Here is a 22391-nt window from a genome sequence, read left to right on the forward strand (position 1 = left end):
TATTGAACACGTAGTATCGACTCACGGGGTGTTATTAGGATTAAACCACATAATGTGCTATCACAGTGCTCTGTAACATCCTATTGAGCACATAGTACCTGCTTAATAAACATTGCATTAGTACATGTGCACATGTTGTTTTCCAAATGCAGACTTACTCAGAAATTGCTACCTTCTGTTTTCTCTGTAAACTTTAGAGTCAGCAAAGAATATAATACTTTAGAATGAAGAATGATTGTCTTCATTTGTACCAGAAGTATTTGTGTTGTGACAAGAGTGCTGGGTTATCAGCCCAGGCTTCTAATGAGTGTCACCTGGCCATTTTGCAGAACTCTCTTTACTTGTGCCCTGTCCATGGATTCTGTTTATTGTTCTGGTGGAAGCCACCATGTTATTTTAGTTAAGTGGTTCATGTGACTCTAAGGTGAGGTCAGAATCAAGTATGAGGAATTCAAAATACATTCATGAGAGTTAAGTTCCATCTTTGCATTAAAGGGTGGTTCAAGAACCCGTTCTGTTTGGATTTGGTAGGGACAGGACAGCGTGGCCCGTATTTCCAGTATTGTAGTGGAAATTGCTGGTGCCTGTTTCAGGGGATGGCTCCTGAGGACAAAATAAAAGTGTATTTTTATCTCTGTGGAGCTACTCATTGTTTCTCAATCTCTTCTCCTATAAAGGACAGAAATGGGTGGAGTTTCTCTGTCTTGGTTCTTCTGCCTGTGGATGTGGTGACAGCAGATAGACCTGTGGTGCTGACACTTTAAAGGCATGTTCTCAAGATGCAGGTATAATTTGCCCAGAGAATTTTATCTGAGAAATAATCCTAGAGAAGGAGGAGAAAGAGGAAAAAATGGCCTTTTTTTTTTTTCAGCTAAATATGTCTCAGATCAGGATCTGTGTCCACTCTGCTTCCTTCAGGAAACAAGTTTGTTACTTGCAAACCTGTACTTCTCTACTTGTGTTTTTCCTCCCTAATGAGTTTGTCTTAACTACTTTAAAAAATTCTTACAATAATCAAAGTCTCTGAAAAATATATTTTTCTATATACCAGAACCTTCTCTACATTATGACTTCTTATATGCCATGCAGAAATCTCACTATGAATTTATAATCTGCAATATTAAAAATGTCCCTTTGTGGCTGTTGAACATGGGAAGGTGTAGATACTCCAAATTCCTGTTGGGGAAAACCTGGGGTTTTTAGTGAAGACAGAGAACATGTAATGTTGAGGTTTCATCTGTGTTCTTTATTATGTCTATGCAGTATAGGATTAAGAAAATACCCATTGAAGCAGTATGGTATTTATTACCCAGAAAATTATAAAAAATTTGATAGGCAATAACTGCTCTTTACAGTGCTAAAGAAAGACTATTTAAAATCACTATTAAAAATTACAGAACATGGGAGATACCTGTATCTTGAACTTTCCATAAAACTAATGTTTCCTTATGGTTAAATTCAGACTATAATTTACCTTTCAGGGGGCAGTATCTCAGCAGTAATGCTGTGTCCTTCTGGGTGCATCAGGACATTATAAAAGTTTGTTCTAGTGTAGTTGATGTTAATAAATCACTTAGTTGATAAGCTCTCTGATACATGTTTTACTATAGAATTAATTATTTTTCTCTTCATTGTTAAGTATCTTTATGCAGCTGATGTGAACAAACCACCACGTTTAATCTGGCAGCTGCCCTTCTTTCTTAGGTTTCCTTTGCATTTGTCTGTTTTTGGAAAATGAAGGCTCTCATCTTCATTTACAAACCAGAAAAACACAGGGTCATTCAATTACTGGATATTTGACAAAATAGTCTTTTTGGGCCAAAAACATTGGCATACTGATGAGCTTGTTAAAAATTCAGCAACTCAGACTTTATCCCTGATCTTCTGAAAAAAAAAAAAAAAATCTGCATTAACAGGATCTCCAGCTTATTGTACGCATAAAAATTTGAGTGATAGCTTCTAACTCAACATGTCTATTCCATCTGAATAATATACAAAAGTATGTCCATCTGAAAAATACACACAATTAATTCTTTTTTTTTTTTTTTTTTTTTTTTTTTTTTTGAGATAGAGTTTCACTCTTGTTGTCCAGGCTGGGGGGCAATGGTGCGATCTCAGCTCACCGCAACCTCCGCCTCCTGGATTCAAATGATTTTCCTGCCTCAGCCTCCCAAGTAGCTAGAATTACAAGCACAAAGCACCATGCCCAGCTAATTTTGTGTTTTTAGTAGGGACAGGGTTTCTCCATGTTGGTCAGACTGGTCTCAAACTCCCGACCTCAGGTGATCTGCCCGCCTCTGCCTCCCAAAGTGCTGGGATTACAGGCATGAGCTACCATGCCCGGCACACGATTAATTCTGTATGATGTAAATGTAGCACTCAAAATTGTACATGTTAGTGTTTATGCCCTCAATTTTATACTTTATTGTCCGGAAAAATACACTATATACACTGGTGTTATGGATCTTATAACACTTTGTTTTCTCAGAGTTAGAGAATACATTAGAGAATATTTCTAGTTGAAAACTATTTTATTGAATTATTTCAGTCACTCTTAGAAGTCAGAACCAGCTCTGTTTACTCTCTCCGTTTTACGTTGAGTCAAATTAAAAATTATGCCCATGACCACTTGTAAATAAGTGTGTTTGTGTGTGTTTTCCAGGGATCATTGAGATTTCGGGATGTGGCCATAGAATTCTCTGTGGAGGAGTGGCAATGCCTGGACACTGCACAGCAGAATTTATATAGGAATGTGATGTTAGAGAACTACAGAAACCTTGTCTTCCTGGGTGAGAATAACTTTAATACGCAATTCCTAGTATACGCGATAGGTTTCATTTTGCTGCGGACTTTATTGGCCTGAACAAAGGAGGTTGAATGCAGGAATAAAGACAAAGACGGCACCAGGGGACTCCTTGCTTCTAGTGAACAAGGGCCGTGAACTTCTATAGCTCTTCATATTTATTGAGTAAAGGAGATAGGGAGAAGGGGGAGGTTGTGGTCAGCTGCTTGACTTAGTGACTGTATTCTTTGAACAGTACTCTCCAGATGTTCCAGTAGTTAACCTCAAGGAGCATGGCACCAGGGAGTGACTGTCCTCAGTGTACCTTCTGGCTGCATGAGCAGAAGCAAGTTTGCCCACATTCTGCATTCATGATAAACAATTTGCCGTTTGATTCATTCAAGTCCAGTGGAATGCTGAGTTGGCCACAGCCCTCAGGCTTTCGACTCCCAACAGCATTGCTCTTTTGTATAATTTCTTTTTGGTAATTTATGCTTCAGATTTCTGTTTTCAAGAAAATCATAGGGAATTTTCCATAGAGAAAAAAATTTCAAGATGTTTCATCTTGACCTGAACTTACCACATTCTTGAGCTCCTCTCTGTCCTTCACTTTAGGTTAATGGTAATTTCAAAATTTTACTGGCATAAAATATTATTGCTCACACTTTAAAATCTAATTACCACCACCAATTTTTAATTCAGTAGTACCAGGTCATAAAAGTAAGAACCCACAAAATTAGAGTATTTTCTAAATATTTAGAAATTTCTGTTGTAATTTAGTATTTTGGGATAAATGTATTAGAATATTGTGTTAAATCCTCTTTACTGAGCACATTATTAAGTTGTTAATTGGAGAATATGAGCAAGAGGCATGTTACTTATTTTTAATAAAACAGGTATTGCTGTCCCTAAGCCAGACCTGATCATTTTTCTGGAGCAAGGAAAAGAGCCCTGGAATATGAAGAGACATGAGATGGCAGAAGAACCCCCAGGTAGGTGAGAGTGAATACAACAGACAACGTGGATGACAGGTCCAAAGTCAAAAAGAAAGCAAGTCCCTAAAGTGATATGGGAAGCAGTGTTCCAAAAGAAACAGTTTCTGGAAAGCCTAATTTTTATTTTTATTTTTAAATTTTCTCTCACACAGGGGCATCTTCTCTCTTTTGCTTTTAAAATATCTAAGAATTCTTCTTTCCCTTCAGTAATCTTCCTTCAAGTTTACAGTGGCAGCCAAAGTACTGTTCATGGCATACAAGAGAGTGTGCAATCTGAGTTTTTTCGTTTTTGTTTTTGTGGACACACAGATGTTTGCATAATTTTAAGACACTCCACGTTAGACTATCTTTTAAGTTCTCTTTTTCCATCATCTCTGAAATGTGTGAGAGTAGTGATTTCTGTATTATTGGGTGTTTTTTGTTCATTTTTCTGCACATTTCATCCTGTTTTTATTATAGTCTTGAAATATAGTTTGAAATTATAAAGTATGATGTCCTTCTGCTTTTTTCTTTTTCTTCAAGATTGCTTTGGCTATTCACAGTTTCTTGTAGTTTCAGGTAAATTTTATGATTGTATTTTTCATTACTGTGAAAAAAAACCACTGGAATATTGATAGAAAGTTTATTGAATCTAGAGATCACTTTGGATAATATGGTGTTTTAGCGTTTATTCTTTGAATCGATAAAGAAAATGTATTTAAATTTATTTGTGTTTTCTTATTTTTCATTGATAAATCTTTCACTTGAAAAGTTTTTCAGTTCCTCGGTTAAATTTGTCCTCAGATATTTATTATTTTAGTGCTATTTTAAATAAGATTGTTTTCTTCCTCTATTTTATCAGATAGTTTAAGTGTATGGAATCATAACTTGTATGTTAATTTTATATTTTGCTAATTTACTGAGTGTATTTATTAGTTTTAAAAGGTTTTAATGTACTGTTTATGGTTTTCTTATAGAGAACATTGTATGATCTACAAGCAGCAATGTTTTACTTGTCTTCAATTTCAATGACTTTAAAAATTTTTTGACTAATTTTTCTTCCACATACATCCAGTGCTGTGTTAAAATAGAAGCCTTGACGATGGGCACAATATACTTTTGCGTTGGTGTCTCAATTTGAAGGAGCAGACACCTCAAAGTTTTGATAAACTGGTTTCAGAGGGTAAAAATCTTCCTTTCTTGGGCCCCCAGGGTGATAGAATGCCCTCTGGGTTTGTAGTAGAGCGGGGTTGTAGCTTGGTCACAAGACTGCTGGCTCTGCACTAGGGTCAGCTTATCATAAAGGACTTGGGTAGTTGTAATTCCCATTTTACTTTTGGACACAGTAAATATCCTTCAGGACTTTGCTCAGTAGGATAGATGCTAGGGCAGGTTTCTGCAGTCAGGTCTGCATATGGTGGGCTTTATATTAGGATGTGGATTAGTATGGCTTGTACTGAGTACCAGAGAGGATTTCTGAGGTCACTGTGGGTTTCTACATAGGCAGAACTGGCGATGAACTGTGGCTTAGGAAGCAGGAACTGAGTCATGGATCTGTTATTGGGACCAAGGTCTGCAGGCCTGCCAGCTTGGCTCTAAATGGGTATCTCTCCAGGCTCCTGGAAGACCAAGACCTCTCACAGACTGTGGCTGGGAGAAGTTTGGGATGCTTACAGAGTAAGTTCAAAATTCTCAGTGGGATGGAGTTGGGTGGGACATTTTCTGGTCTGTAGTCAAGAGCAGGGGTCCTGTAGTTTGCCACCTAAATGAAAGCTTGCCTTCTGAAAAGGGTGCTCCTCAATCTTGGGCTCAGCAAAGTTTCACAATTCCCTCCCTGGATCTCAAAGCTCTCTTAAAGGCACTTATTTCCGAGATGGGGTCTCACTGCATAACCCAGGTTGGTCGTAATATTTTGGCCTGAAGCAGTTCTCCAACCTTACTGTACCATGTAGCTTTCATTACAGATACTAACCATGATGCCTGGTTCTCTCATTAAGACATTTTTGTCATGGATGACTGACAAACTTTCTTGCTGTTGGGGGTTAAGCAAATAGGGCACCTTTTTCTTTTTATCTGCTTCTAAGAGTGTAAATGCTTTATATCTGTCTATCTCTTACAATCTTTGTCTTTTTGTGGCTGACATTTCATTTTGCATAACGTTATCAAGATTTATCTTTATAATTGGTAGACTGTTTTCTGCTTTTTGAAAACTGAGTGATATTCCAGTATTTTTATATTTCAAATTGTATTTACTGAATGATTTGGTGACGGAAATTTGCATTGCCTTTACCTGTTAGCTTACAGTAATAATTATTGCTATGTAAATGACTCCTCATATGACCATACATGTTAAAGTATATATATATGGGTTGCATTCTATTTCATTAGTTTAATTTTCATCCTTATACCAGATTGTTTTAATTCTGTAACTTTGTAATGTCTTTTGAAATCAGGAACTTTAATGCCTGCAACATTCCTTTATTATTATTATTATTTTAAGACTGATGGGAACTTTATTGCCTTTGGGGTTCGATATACTTTTGGGGTTGCTGTTTCTGTTTCTTCAAAAATACAATGAGAAATTTGAAAAACATTTCATTAAATTTGTAGATTACATTGACCAGGATTGACCAGGATGAACATCTTTATAATATTAACTATCACAACCTATACATAAGAGCGTGCTCGAGTGTTTTGTTAACTTCCTGTGTGTGTGTATATATATATATATATATGGTTTTTTTTTTTTTTTTTTTGAGACGGAGTCTTGCTCTAACTCCAGGCTGGAGTGCAGTGGCACGATCTCGGCTCACTGCAACCTCTGCCTCCTGGGTTCAAGCGATTCCTTTGCCTCAGCCTCCTGAGTAGCTGGGACTACAGATGTGTGCCACCAAGCCTGGCTAGTTTTTCACATTTTAGTAGAGACAGGGTTTCACTATGTTGGCCAGAATGGTCTTGATCTCCTGACCTCGTGATCCACCTGCCTCGGCCTCCCAAAGTGCTGGGATAACAGACGTGAGCCACCATGCCTCACATTTTTTTTTTTCCAGTTTCTGTCTATTATTGTTGTATACTTGCATTTGAGTTTAGTCATAGAAAATAATTCATAAAATTTCAGGTTTAAAAAATTTGGTAAGACTTCTTTTTTGGCCTAAGAGGTAGTCTATCAAGAAATATGTTGTATGAGCTATTGAGAAGGGTGTGTATCCTGATGTTGAGGAGTGCTCTCTATACCTCTGTCAGAAATATTTGTTTTATACCACCTTTAAGTAGTCTGTTTCCTTATTAATATTCTGTTTTGATTTTTTTTAAATTATACTTTAAATTCTGGGGTACATGTGCAGAGCGTACAGGTTTGTTACATAGGTATGCACGTGCTCTGGTGGTTTGCTGTACCTATCAACCTGTTATCTACATTAGGTATTTCTCCTAATGTTATTCATCCACTAGCCTCCCACCCCACCACAGGCCCCGGTGTGTGATGTTCCCCTTCCTGTGTCCCTGTGTTGTCGTTGTTCAACTCCCACTTATGAGTGAGAACATGCTGTGTTTGGTTTTCTGTTCTTGTGTTAGTTTGCTGAGAATGATGGTTTCCAGCTTTATCCATGTCTCTGCAAAGGACATGAACTCATCCTTTTTTATGGCTGCACACTGTTGCGTGGTGTGTATGTGCCACATTTTCTTTATCCAGTCTATTACTAATGGGCATTTGGGTGGGTTCCAAATCTTTGCTATTGTGAATAGTGCTGCAATAAACGTATGTGTGCATGTGTCTTTATAGTAGAATGATTTATAATTTTTTGGGTATATACCCAGTAATAGAATTGCTGAGTCAAATGGTATTTCTAGTTCTGGATCCTTGAGGAATTGCCACATTGTCTTCCACAATCGCTGAACTAATTTACACTCCAACCAACAGTGTAAAAGCATTCGTACTTCTCCACATCTTCTCGAGCATCTATTATTTCCTGACTTTTTAATGATCACCATTCTAACTGGGATGAAATGGTATCTCATTGTGGTTTTCATTTGCATTTCTCTAATGACCCGTGATGATGAGCTTTTTTTCATATGTTTGTTGGCCACATAAATATCTTTTTTTGAGAAGTATCTGTTCATATCTTTTGCCCACTTTTTGATTTTTTTTTTTTTTCTTGTAAATTTGTTTAAGTTCTTTATAGATCCTGGATATTAGCCCTTTGTCAGATGGGTATATTGGAAAATTTTTCTCCCATTCTGTAGGTTGCCTGTTCACTCTGATAGTTTCTTTTGCTGTGCAGAAGCTCTTTAGTTTAATTCGGTCCCATTTGTCAATTTGGCTTTTGTTGCCATTGCTTTTGGTGTTTTAGTTATGAAGTCTTTGCCCATGCCTGCGTCCTGAATGGCGTTGTCTAGGTTTTCTTTTAGGGTTTTTATGGTTTGAGGTGTTACATTTAAGTCTGTAATCCATCTTGAGTTAAATTTTCTATAATGTATAAGGAAGGGGTCCAGTTTCAGGTTTCTGAATATGGCTAGCCAGTTTTTTCAACATGATTTATTAAATAGGGAATTCTTTCCCCATTGCTTGTTTTTTTCAGGTTTGTCAAAGATCAGATGGTTGTAGATGTGTGATGTTATTTCTGAGGCCTCTGTTCTGTTCCATTGATCTGTATATCTGTTTTGATACCAGTACCATACTGTTTTGGTTACTGTAGCCTTGTAATATAGTTTGAAGTCAGGTAGCATGATGCCTCCAGCTTTGTTCTTTTTGCTTAGGATTGTCTTGGCTATATGACCTTTTTTTCTGGTTCCATATTAAATTTAGTTTTTTCAAAATCTGTGAAGAAAGTTAATGGTAGCTTGATGGGGATAGCATTGAATCTAGAAATCACTTTGGGCAGTATGGCCATTTTCACGATATCAGTTCTTCCTATCCATGAGCATGGAATGTTCTTTCATTTGTTTGTGTCCTCTCTTACTTTCTTGAGCAGTGGTTTGTAGTTGTCCCTGAAGAGGTCCTTCACATCCCTTGGTAGTTGTATTTCTAGGTATTTTATTCTCTTTGTAGCAATTGTGAATGGGAGCTCAGTCATGATTTGGCTCTCTCTCTATTATTGGTGTATAGGAATGCTTGTGATTTTTGCACATTGATTTTATATCCTGAGAGTTTGCTGAAGTTGCTTATCAGCTTAAAGAGATTTTGGGCTGAGACAATGGGGTTTTCTAAATATACAATCATGTCATTTGCAAACAGAGAGAATTTGGCTTCCTCTTTTCCTATTTGAATACCCATTATTTCTTTTTCTTGCCTGATTGCCCTCATGAGAACTTCTAATACTATGCTGAATGGGAGTGGTGAGATTTAATTTAACATCCAAGTTAAATTAATCCTCCTCACCACGGATACCCCCCTCACTTAGGTGTCCCTTGTTCACCATCCTCCATGAAATCAATATCCCGCACAAGAGTGCTACTCTCCTCGCTCCGGGCCCATAAATCGTGGGGGTAGCTATAATGAACTGTATCTGGCATCTGGTTCTTTACCTCAGGGCCATATAACTAAGATCGCCTACATGTTCCCCTTAAATAAGACATCTCGATGGATCACGGGTCTATCACCCTTTTAACCAGTCACGGGAGCTCTCCATGCATTTGGTATCTTTTATCTCTGGTCTGCACGCGACCCCATCGCAGAAAGCTGGTCCCACCACAACACGTCCCGCAGAACCTGTCTTTGATTCCTAGTCCATGCCATTATTAATCGCACCTACGTTCAATATCCTAGCCCCACATAAGTTTTACAAGGTGTTATTTAATTCATGCTTGTAGGACATACCAATAATTACCATGTAATCCATTTTCAATCACACTGCAAATAACGCAGGAAACTATCAACAAACCCCCCCATCCCCATTTCTGACTTCTTCTCCAAAAATTCACTCTTGCCAAACCCCAAAAACAAAAGCTTTCACACACCTAGCCAGAGATCGCGTTTTCATCTTTTAGGTGTGCACAACTTCAACTGCCATTTCCTCAACGAACACAAAATTACTTCATTTTACCCCTCTTAACTTCATCCCACTCCTTCTCTTTCCTACTTCCTTGCTCTCATGCACTTGTTCACTACTAAATATGGGCCCTCATTGTCACAACCCGAAAGACAGCACCTCACAACTATACTTCTCTCCGTGCTTATGTAGCTTAATTCACCTAAAGCAAGACACTGAAAATGTCTAGACGGACTTGCACACCCCATGAGCAAATAGGTTTGGTCCTGGCCTTCCTATTAGCTCTTAGCAAGATTACACATGCAAGCATCCCTGCCCCAGTGAAGACACCCAATAAATCACTACGATCATATGGAGTAAGTATCAAACATGCACAATGCAGCTCAAGACACTTTGCTCAGCCACACCCCCACGGGAGACAGCAGTGACAAACCTTTAGCAATAAATGAAAGTTTAAGCTATGCTACAATCTAGGGTTGGTCAATTTCGTGCCAGCCACCGTGGCCATACGATTAACCCAAGCTAATAAAAACCGGCGTAAAGGGTGTTTTAGATCTAGTCAAATAAAGCTAAACTCCATCAAAATTGTAAAACCTTAGCTGATGTAAAATAAACTACGAAAGTGGCTTTAAAATTTCTGAACACACAATAGCTAAGACTTAAACTGGGATTAGAGACCCCACTATGCTTAGCCCTAAACTTCAATAGTTAGAACAACAAAACTACTCGCCAGAATACTACAAGCAACAGCTTAAAACTCAAAGAACTTGGCGGTGCTTCACATCCCCCTAGAGGAGCCTGTTCCGTAATCGATAAACCCCGATCCACCCCACCATCTCTTGCTTAGCCTATATACCGCCATCTTCAGCAAACCCTAACAAGGTCGCAAAGTCAGCATAACTGTCCCCGTAAAAACGTTAGGTCAAGGTGTAGCCCATGAGATGGTAAAAAATGGGCTACATTTTCTACCCCAGAAAACCCTATGATAACTCTTAGGAAACCTAAGAGTCCAAGGAGGATTTAGCAGTAAATTAAGAATAGAGTGCTTAATTGAACCAGGCCATAAAGCACGTACACACCGCCTGTCACTCTCCTCAAGTATATTTAAGGACTAACTTAACTAAACACCCCAACATTTATATAGAGGAGATAAGTCGTAACACGGTAAGTGTACTGGAAGGTGCACTTGGATAAATCAAAGCATAGTTTAACACTAAAGCATCCGGCTTACACCCGGAAGATCTCAATATCATTTGATTACCTTGAGCTAATACTAGCCCTAAACCAATCTAAAACTAATACCAAACTAACATACACCAAACCATTTACCAACTCAAAAGTATAGGCGATAGAAATTCTATCCTGGTGCTATAGACACAGTACCGTAAGGGAAATAAAAAACATCAAACAAGCACAAAATAGCAAAGTTTCACCCCTGTACCTTTTGCATAATGAATCAGCTAGAAACAATCTCACAAAGAGAACTAAAGCCAGACTCCCTGAAACCAGATGAGCTACCCAAAAACAGCTGAAAGAGCGCACCCGTCTATGTAGCAAAATAGTGGGAAGATTTATGGGTAGAGGTGACAAGCCTACCGAGCCTGGTGATAGCTGGTTATCCAAGATAGAATTTTAGTTCAACCTTAAGTTTACCTGCAGAACTACCCAATTCCCCTGTAAACTTTATTGTTAGTCTAAAGAGGGACAGCTCTTCAGACATCAGGAAAAAACCTTGTATAGAGAGTAAAAAATCTGACCTCCATAGTTGGCCCAAAAGCAGCCATCAATTAAGAAAGCATTCAAGCTCAACATCAATTATATAAAAATTCCAAACACACCACTAAACTCCTTATTCCACATTGGATTAATCTATAATCTATTACTTCATAGAAGCAACAATGCTAATATAAGTAACATGAACATTTTCTCCGCCACATAAGCCTAAATCAGACCAAAAAACTTCACCGATGCTTAACAGCCTAACACTAACAAACAGAAACAAGTCAGTATTACTCACACTGTTAACCCGACACAGGCATGCTTTAAGGAAAGGTTAAAAAAAGTAAAAGGAACTCAGCAAACTTAACCCCGCCTGTTTACCAAAAACATCACCTCTAGCATTACCAGTATTAGAGGCACTGCTTGCCCGGTGACACATGTTCAATGGCCGTGGTACCCTGACCGTGCAAAGGTAGCATAATCACTTGTTCCTTAAATGGTGACTCGCATGAATGGTATCACGAGGGTTCAACTGTCTCTTACTTTCAACCAGTGACATTGACCTGTCTGTGAAGAGGCGGACATGAAACAATAAGACGAGAAGACCCTATGGAGCTTTAATTTATTAATGCAATCAAACCTATACAAATCCATGGACCCTTACACCACCACACCTGCATTAAAAATTTTGGTTGGGGTGACCTCGGAGCATAACTAAACCTCTGAACAGCCTACGCTAAGACTACACAAGCCAAAGCGAACCAGCACCTGTAATTGACCCAATGACTTGACCAACGGAACAAGTTACCCTAGGGATAACAGTGCAATCCTATTCCGGAGTCCATATCGACAATAGGGTTTACGACCTCGATGTTGGATCAGGACATCCTAATGGTGCAGCAGCTATCAAGGGTTCGTTTGTTCAACGATTAAAGTCCTACGTGATCTGAGTTCAGACTGGAGCAATCCAGGTCAGTTTCTATATATTTCTCCCTGTACGAAAGGACAAGAGAAATAAGGCCCACTTCATAAAGTGCCCTCATTCCATAGATGACCTAATCTCAATCTAACAAAATAACACCAACCCAACCCAAAAACAGGGTTTGTTAAGATGGCAGAGCCCGGCAATTGCATAAAACTTAAAACTTGACAATCAGAGGTTCAACTCCTCTTCTTAACACCATGTCAACAACAAATCTCCTACTCCTTATTATATCCGTAATGGCCGCCATAGCATTCCTCACACTCATTGAACGAAAATTACTGCGCCACGTACAACTACGCGAAGGACCAAACACCATTGGCCCCTACGGGTTGCTACAACCTTTCGCTGACGCCATAAAACTATTCACCGAAGAACCCTTAAAACCTTCAACATCTACCACCATTCTCTACATTACCACACTAGCCTTGGCCTTTTCCATTGCTCTTCTCCTATGAACTCCCCTTCCCATACCTCATCCACTAATTAACTTCAATCGAGGACTTTTATTTATTCTAGCCACATCTAGTCTAACTGTCTACTCCATTTTATGATCAGGATGGGCATCAAACTCAAACTATGCACTTATCGGAGCACTACGAGCCATCACCCAAACAATCTCATATGAAGTCACTCTTGCTATTATTCTCTTATCAGTCTTACTAATAAGCGGCTCATTTAATCTTCACATACTTATCACAACACAAGAACACCTCTGACTCCTCCTACCATCATGACCCCTAGCCATAATATGATTCACCTCCACATTAGCTGAAACAAACCGAGCTCCTTTCGACCGCATAGAAGGAGAATCGGAACTAGTCTCAGGCTTTAACACTGAATATGCCGCAGGCCCATTCGCCCTGTTCTTCATGGCTGAGTACATAAATATAATTGTAATAAATGCCTTAATAACCACAATCTTCCTAGGCACTTTATACTCTATTCATTCCCTAGAACTATTTACAACGTGCTTTACCACCAAAACACTTCTTCTAACCTCATTATTTTTATGATTCCGAACAGCATATCCTCGATTCCGCCATGATCAACTTATACACTTACTATGAAAAAATTTCCTCCCACTTACACTAGATCTTCTCATATGGTATATCTCAACACCTATTGCAATCTCCAGTATTCCTCCGCAAACCTAGAAATATGTCTGACAAAAGAGTTACTTTGATAGAGTAAATGATAGAGGCCCTAATCCTCTTATTTCTAGGATTATAGGTATCGAACCTACCCCTGAGAACCCAAATTTCTCCATGCTACCTACCACACTGCATCCTAAGTAAGGTCAGCTAAATAGCTATCGGGCCCATACACCGAAAATGTTGGTTATACCCTTCCCGTACTAATTAACCCACTAGCCCAACTTATTGTCTACCTCACCATAATCACAGGCACTCTCATTACAACGCTAAGCTCACACTGATTCCTCGCCTGAGCAGGCCTAGAAATAAATATACTAGCTTTCATCCCAATTCTAATCAAAAAAACAAACCCCCGTTCTACAGAAGCCGCTATTAAATATTTCCTAATACAATCCACCGCATCTATAATCCTCATAATAGCAATTATCTCCAACAACCTACTCTCCAGATGCTGAACCACAACAGACAACATCAACCAACTTTCATCTCTAGCCATGACAACAGCCCTAGCCATAAAATTAGGAATAGCCCCCTTCCACTTTTGAATCCCAGAAGTCACCCAAGGGACATCTTTAATTTCTGGCCTCCTCCTCCTCACATGACAAAAACTAGCTCCCATCTCAATTATATACCAAATACATTCTTCAACCAATACAAATATTCTCCTGACCCTCTCTACTCTATCTATTATAATAGGCAGCTGAGGAGGCCTTAACCAAACACAACTATGCAAAATCATGGCATATTCTTCAATTACTCACACAGGCTGAATAATAACACTAACCTACAACCCAAATATCACAATCTATTACCTAACCATATACACTATTATGACAACTACCGCATTCCTAACTCTCAACCTAAACTCAAATACCACAACTCTTATACTATCCTGCACTTGAAACAAACTAACCTGACTAATACCATTAATATCAATCACCCTCCTATCCATGGGAGGCTTACCCCCACTAACCTGTTTCCTACCCAAATGAATTACCATTCAAGAACTTACAAAAAGCAATAACTTCATCATCCCCTCCATTATAATTACCATAACCCTACTCAACTTATACTTTTACATACGCCTAATTTATACCACCTCCATAACAAAACTCCCTACATCCAACAATACAAAAATAAAACGACAGTTCGAAAATACAAAACCCATACTCCTCATCCCCCCACTCATTATCCTCACCACCCTCCTCTTACCAATTTCTCCACTAACCCTAGTCATCCTCTAGAAGTTTAGGTGAAGTAAGACCAAGGACCTTCAAAGCCCTCAGTAAGTTAAACCACGCTTAATTTCTGAAATATATAAGGACTGCAGATTCTACTTCACATCAAATGAATGCAAATCAATTACTTTAATTAAGCTAAGCCCTTACTGGATTAATTGGACTCAAACCCATAAAATGTTAGTTAACAGCTAAATACCCTAACCACTGGCTTTAATCTACTTCTCCCGCCGCAGGGAAAAAAGGCGGGAGAAGCCCCGGCAGAAATTAACTGCTCCCTTGAATTTGCAATTCAACATGAAAATCACCTCGGAGCTGGTAAAAAGAGAACTTTAATCTCTGTCTCTAGGTTTACAGCCTAATGCTTACTCAGCCATTCTACCCCCCTCCCCCACCTATGTTCGCCTACCGTTGGCTGTTCTCAACAAACCACAAAGATATTGGAACCCTTTACCTACTGTTCGGCACATGGGCTGGGATCATAGGCACAGCTCGAAGCCTTCTTGTTCGAGCTGAACTGGGTCAACCAGGCAGCCTATTAGGCAACGACCATATCTACAATGTTATCGTTACAGCCCATGCGTTTGTCATAATTTTCTTTATAGTTATACCCATCATAATCGGAGGTTTCGGAAACTGATTAGTACCACTAATAATTGGTGCCCCCGACATGGCTTTCCCCCGCCTAAACAATATGAGTTTTTGACTTCTCCCCCCTTCCTTTCTACTATTACTGGCATCTGCGGCAGTAGAAGCCAGTGCTGGGACAGGTTGAAGAGTTTATCCTCCTTTAGCAGGAAATTTCTCCCACCCAGGAGCTTCCGTAGATCTAACTATCTTCTCATTTCACCTAGCAGGCATCTCCTCCATCCTAGGGGCTATAAACTTCATTACCACTATTATCAACATAAAACCCCCTGCAATATCTCAATGTCAAACCCCCTTATTCATCTGGTCAGTGTTAATCACAGCCATCCTTTTACTCCTCTCTCTACCAGTACTAGCTGCCGGCATTACTATATTACTAACAGACCGTAATCTAAATACCACTTTCTTTGATCCTGCCGGAGGGGGGGGATCCTATCTTGTATCAACATCTATTCTGATTTTTCAACCACCCCGAAGTCTATATCCTCATTCTACCTGGATTTGGGATAATCTCTCATATTGTGACATATTACTCCAGAAAAAAAGAGCCATTTGGCTACATAAGTATAGTTTGAGCTATAATGTCAATTGGGTTTTTAGGCTTTATTGTATGAGCCCATCATATATTTGCAGTAGGAATAGGTAGACACACGAGCCTACTTCACTTCCGCCACTATAATTATTGCAATTCCCACTGGCATTAAAGTCTTCAGCTGACTTTCCACGCTTCACGGAGGCAATATCAAATGATCTCCCGCAATACTTTGAGCTCTAGGCTTTATTTTTCTCTTTACCATAGGGGGCTTAACCGGTATCGTGTTAGCAAACTCATCATTAGACATTGTACTACACGATATGTACTATGTTGTTGCACACTTTCACTATGTACTATCGATAGGAGCTGTATTTGCTATCATAGGAGGCTTCATTCATTGATTCCCCTTATTTTCAGGCTATACTCTAGACCAAACTTATGCCAAAGCCCACTTCACCATCATATTTGTAGGTGTAAATTTAACCTTCTTCCCACAACATTTCCTCGCCTTATCCGGAATACCCCAACGCTACTCTGACTACCCCGATGCCTATACCAGATGAAATATCTCATCCATAGGCTCCTTCATTTCCCTAGTAGCAGTAATACTAATAATCTACATAACCTGAGAAGCCTTCGCCTCAAAACGTAAAGTCTCATTAATTGAACAGCCCTCTACCAACCTAGAGTGACTGCATGGTTGCCCTCCACCCTACCATACATTTGAAGAACCAACCTACATTAAACTAAACGAAAAAGGAAAGAATTGAACCTCCTAAAACTGGTTTCAAGCCAGCCCTGTGACCTCCACAACTTTTTCAATAAGATATTAGAAAAACTATTTCATAGCTTTGTCAAAGCTAAATCATAGGTTAAACCCTATATATCTTATATGGCTCACCCAGTTCAACTAGGCCTGCAAGATGCTATATCCCCTATCATAGAAGAATTAATTGCTTTTCATGACCACACTTTTATAATTGTATCCTTAATTAGCTTTCTAGTCCTATATGCCCTGTCTTCAGCTCTCACAACAAAACTAACCAACACCAATATCACGGACGCCCACGAAATAGAAACCATTTGAACCATCTTACCCGCAATCATTTTAATCTTAATTGCTCTTCCATCCCTGCACATCCTGTATCTAACAGACGAGATCAACAACCCCTCTTTTACTATTGAATCAATTGGACACCAATGATACTGAACCTACGAATACACAGATTACGGAGGATTAATCTTTAACTCTTATATACTCCCCCCATTGTTCTTAAACCCAAGAGACCTTCGACTTCTAGAAGTTGACAACTGAGTAGTTCTCCCAATTGAAGCCCCTGTCCGAATAATAATTACATCTCAAGACGTCCTACACTCATGAACAATTCCTACTCTAGGCCTAAAAACAGATGCAGTTCCTGGACGCCTGAATCAAACCACATTCACCGCTACACGACCAGGTGTATACTACGGACAATGCTCAGAAATCTGCGGTGCTAACCACAGCTTCATACCCATTGTCACAGAATTGATTCCACTAAAAATTTTTGAGATAGGGCCTGTATTTACCCTATAGACCCCCCCCCCACATCTCACTCCATAATTCTCTGCAAAATATTCTTATAATATACTGTACAGCTATCCTAGCATTAACCTTTTAAGTTAAAGATCGAGAGAAATACCCTCTCTGCAGTGAAATGCCTCAACTAGATATATCCGTATGGTTTACTATCATCATAACTATACTCCCCACACTATTTCTTATTATACAATTAAAACTACTAAACACAAACTACTACCCACCTCCCCTACAAAAGAATCCCAATACACAAACCTACAATAACCCCTGACAATTGAAATGAACGAAAATCTATTTGCCCCATTTACCTCTCCAACAATCCTAGGCCAACCTGCTGCAGTACTCATCATTTTACTCCCCGCGCTACTATTTCCAACCTCCAAACACCTTATTAATAATCGACTAATTACCATTCAACAAAACCTAATCCAACTAACCCTAAAACAAATAATAATATCCCGTAATACCAAAGGACAAACCTGGTCCCTAATACTAACATCTTTAATTATTTTTATCTCAATAACCAATCTTCTCGGACTTCTACCCTACTCATTTACACTCACCACCCAACTATCTATAAACCTAGCCATAGCAATTCCCCTATGAGCAGGGACAGTAATCATAGGCCTTCACTTCAAAACTAAAAGCTCTCTGGCCCACTTCCTACCACAAGGCACACCCACTCCCCTTATTCCTATACTAGTAATTATTGAAACAATCAGTCTATTTATGCAACCAGTTGCCCTAGCCGTACGCTTAACCGCCAGTATCACAGCTGGCCATCTACTAATGCACCTAATAGGAAGTGCTGCACTAACATTATCAACCATCAACCTCCCTATCACCTCACTAATCTATGCACTTCTAGTACTATTGACCATTCTAGAAATCGCAGTGGCCCTAATCCAAGCCTATGTCTTCGCACTATTAATCATCCTTTATCTACGTGATAATACTTAATGACCCACCAATCTCATGCCTATCACATAGTTAAACCTAGCCCCTGACCACTAACAGGGGCTCTCTCAGCCCTGTTAACAACATCAGGCTTAATTATATGATTTGACTTTTACTCTACCACTCTACTAATGCTAGGCCTACTAACCAACGTGTTAACCATATACCAATGATGACGTGACATTATTCGAGAAAGCACCTACCAAGGCCACCATACAATACCTGTCCAAAAAAGCCTTCGTTATGGAATAGTCCTTTTTATCATCTCAGAAATCCTCTTCTTCACCGGTTTCTTCTGAGCATTCTACCACTCGAGCCTTGCTCCCACCCCACACCTAGGAGGACGCTGACCACCAACAGGAATTACTCCCCTAAATCCCCTAGAAATGCCCCTTTTAAACACCTCTGTACTACTTGCATCAGGAGTTACAATCACCTGGGCCCACAACAGCCTAATAGAAAGTAATGGAAAACAAACAATCCAAGCTTTACTCATTACAATCCTACTAGGCATCTACTTCACCCTACTACAAATTTCAGAGTACTTTGAAGCGCCCTTCACTATTTCCGATGGTATCTATGGCTCAACATTCTTTATCACCACAGGCTTCCACGGACTTCACGTCATCATCGGATCTACATTCCTTATTACCTGCCTTATCTGTCAACTATTATACCACTTCACATCAAACCACCATTTTGGATTCGAAGCCGCTGCTTGATATTGACACTTTGTAGATGTGGTCTGATTATTCCTTTATATCTCTATCTACTGATGAGGATCCTACTCTTTTAGTATAATTAGTACAGTTGACTTCCAATCAACTAGTTTCGATACTATTCGAAAAAGAGTAATTAACCTAGCATTAGCACTGACAATTAATACCCTTCTGACCCTCCTACTAATAATTATCATATTCTGACTACCCCAGCTGAACTCTTATGCAGAAAAAACCGATCCTTACGAATGTGGCTTTGACCCACTAAACCCTGCCCGCATTCCCTTCTCCATAAAATTTTTCTTAGTCGCCATTACCTTCCTACTATTTGACCTAGAAATTGCCCTACTACTACCCCTACCATGAGCTCTCCAAACAACAGATCTTCCAACCATGCCTAAATCATCAATTACACTAATTATTGTCCTAACCCTAAGCCTAGCCTACGAATGAACTCAAAAAGGACTGGATTGAACTGAATTGGTAAGTAGTTTAAACAAAACAAATGATTTCGACTCATTAGATTATGATAACCATACTAACCAAATGCCTTTCATCTATATAAGTGTTACACTAGCATTTATAATCTCACTCCTAGGTATGTTAACCTATCGCTCACATCTAATATCCTCCCTATTATGCCTAGAAGGAATATTATCATCACTGTTTATTATAAGTACTCTTATAGCTTTAAACAGGCACTCCTCACTAGCTAACATTATACCCATCGCCCTACTAGTATTTGCTGCTTGCGAAGCAGCAGTCGGTCTTGCCCTACTAATCTCAATCTCTAACACATATGGTCTAGACTATATCCACAACCTGAATTTACTTCATTGTTAAAAATAGTTATCCCCACAATTATACTACTACCAACAACGTGATTTTCCAAAAATAGCATAATCTGAATTAACCTTACCGTACATAGCCTAACCATCAGTATTATCCCCTTATTATTTTTCAACCAAACCAGCAACAATCTCCTCAACTACTCAATCCATTTATCTTCCGACCCTCTAACGACACCTCTCGTAATATTAACTGCCTGACTCCTGCCCCTTATAATTACAGCAAGCCAATATCACTTACATAATGAATCCCCCTCACGAAAAAATTCTCTCTCTCCATGTTAATTTTCCTACAAATCTCTCTAATTCTAACATTCATAGCCAAAGAACTATTCATATTTTATATTCTATTCGAAACCAGTCTCATTCCTACCCTAATCATCATCACCCGATGAGGCAGCCAAGCAGAACGCCTTAACGCAGGCACATATTTCCTATTCTATACACTAACTGGCTCTCTTCCCCTACTCATTATGTTAATCTATACCTATAATAGTTTGGGTTCACTAAACATCATGCTACTCACGCTCATGCCTCAAAAACTAACAACCACTTGATCCCACAATCTTACCTGACTAGCATGCATAATAGCCTTCATAGTAAAAATACCCCTGTACGGCTTACACTTATGACTCCCCAAAGCCCATGTTGAAGCCCCCATTGCTGGATCAATAGTCCTTGCCGCAGTACTCCTAAAACTAGGTGGCTACGGCATGATACGACTCACCTCTATCCTTAACCCTACAACAGAACATATAACCTACCCCTTCCTTATACTATCCCTATGGGGCATAATCATAACAAGCTCTACCTGTCTTCAACAGACAGACCTAAAATCACTCATCGCATACTCCTCCATGAGCCACATAGCCCTAGTAATCATAGCCTCCCTCATTCAAACCCCCTGAAGCTTCATTGGTGCAACTGTTCTTATAATCACCCACGGACTCACCTCATCCATACTATTTTGCCTAGTAAACTCAAACTATGAACGAACCCACAGCCGCATTATACTACTTTCCCGAGGACTCCAAATACTATTTCCATTAATAACCTTTTGATGATTTGCAGCAAACCTTACCAACATCACCCTACCCCCTACTATTAACCTAGTAGGAGAACTCCTTGTAATAATAACCTCATTCTGATCATACATCACCATTACGCTTACAGGACTTAATATGCTAATTACAGCCCTCTACTCCCTCTATATATTTACCACAACACAACGAGGAATACTTACATATCACACTACTAATATAAAACCTTCCTTTACATGAGAAAACATACTAATATTCAAACACCTTTCCCCTATTATACTCCTGTCCCTTAACCCTAATGTTATTCTAGTTTTCACCTCCTGTAAATATAGTTTAACCAAAACATTAGATTGTGGATCTAACCATAGAGGCCTGCCACTTCTTATTTACCGAGAAAGCTAGCAAGGGCTGCTAACCCATGTCTCCGTTTTTAATAAATACGGCTTTCCCAACTTTTAAAGGATTACAGTTATCCATTGGCCTTAAGAACCAAAAACGTCGGTGCAACTCCAAATAAAATGAACAACCATGTACACCTCCATTACCATAACAATCCTAACCACTCTAATTCGACCAATTGCTATTACCTTTATTAATCCCAACAAAAGGCACCTATATCCATACTACGTAAAAACAACTATGATATATTCTTTCACCATTAGCCATCTCCCCATAATCTTGTATATTCTCCTGGACCAAGAAGCAATTATCTCAAACTGACATTGAATAACAATCCAAACATTAGAATTAACACTAAGCTTCAAATTTGATTACTTCTCCATAATATTTATCCCAATTGCACTATTCATTACTTGATCTATTATAGAATTCTCACTATGATATATAAGTTCAGACCCAAACATTAATCAATTCTTTAAGTACCTTCTCACATTTCTCATCATCATACTAATTTTAATCACTGCCAACAACCTCTTTCAAGTTTTCATTGGCTGAGAAGGCATAGGAATTATATCCTTCTTATTAATTATCTGATGGTACGCTCGAATAGAAGCCAACACAGCAGCCACTCAGGCAATGTTATACAACCGTATTGGCGATATCGGCTTTATCCTAAGCATAACAGGGTTCATCCTACATTACAACTCATGAGACTTTCAACAAATGTTTATCCTAAACCCCAACCCAAGTCTTCTCCCACTAATAGGTATTCTCCTGGCAGCAACAGGAAAATCAGCCCAATTTGGTCTTCACCCTTGACTACCTTC

The 22391-nt window shown here is 39.1% G+C and overlaps 1 pseudogene; it reads left to right on the forward strand.

The window, feature by feature from the left end:
- Nucleotides 1-739: 739 nt before the first annotated feature.
- Nucleotides 740-22391, forward strand: part of LOC139360527 (zinc finger protein 728-like) — a 34454-nt pseudogene continuing 12802 nt past the window's right edge.

This window comes from Macaca nemestrina, chromosome 20, assembly GCF_043159975.1.
Source record: "Macaca nemestrina isolate mMacNem1 chromosome 20, mMacNem.hap1, whole genome shotgun sequence".
NCBI classification, from domain to species: Eukaryota; Metazoa; Chordata; class Mammalia; order Primates; family Cercopithecidae; genus Macaca; species Macaca nemestrina.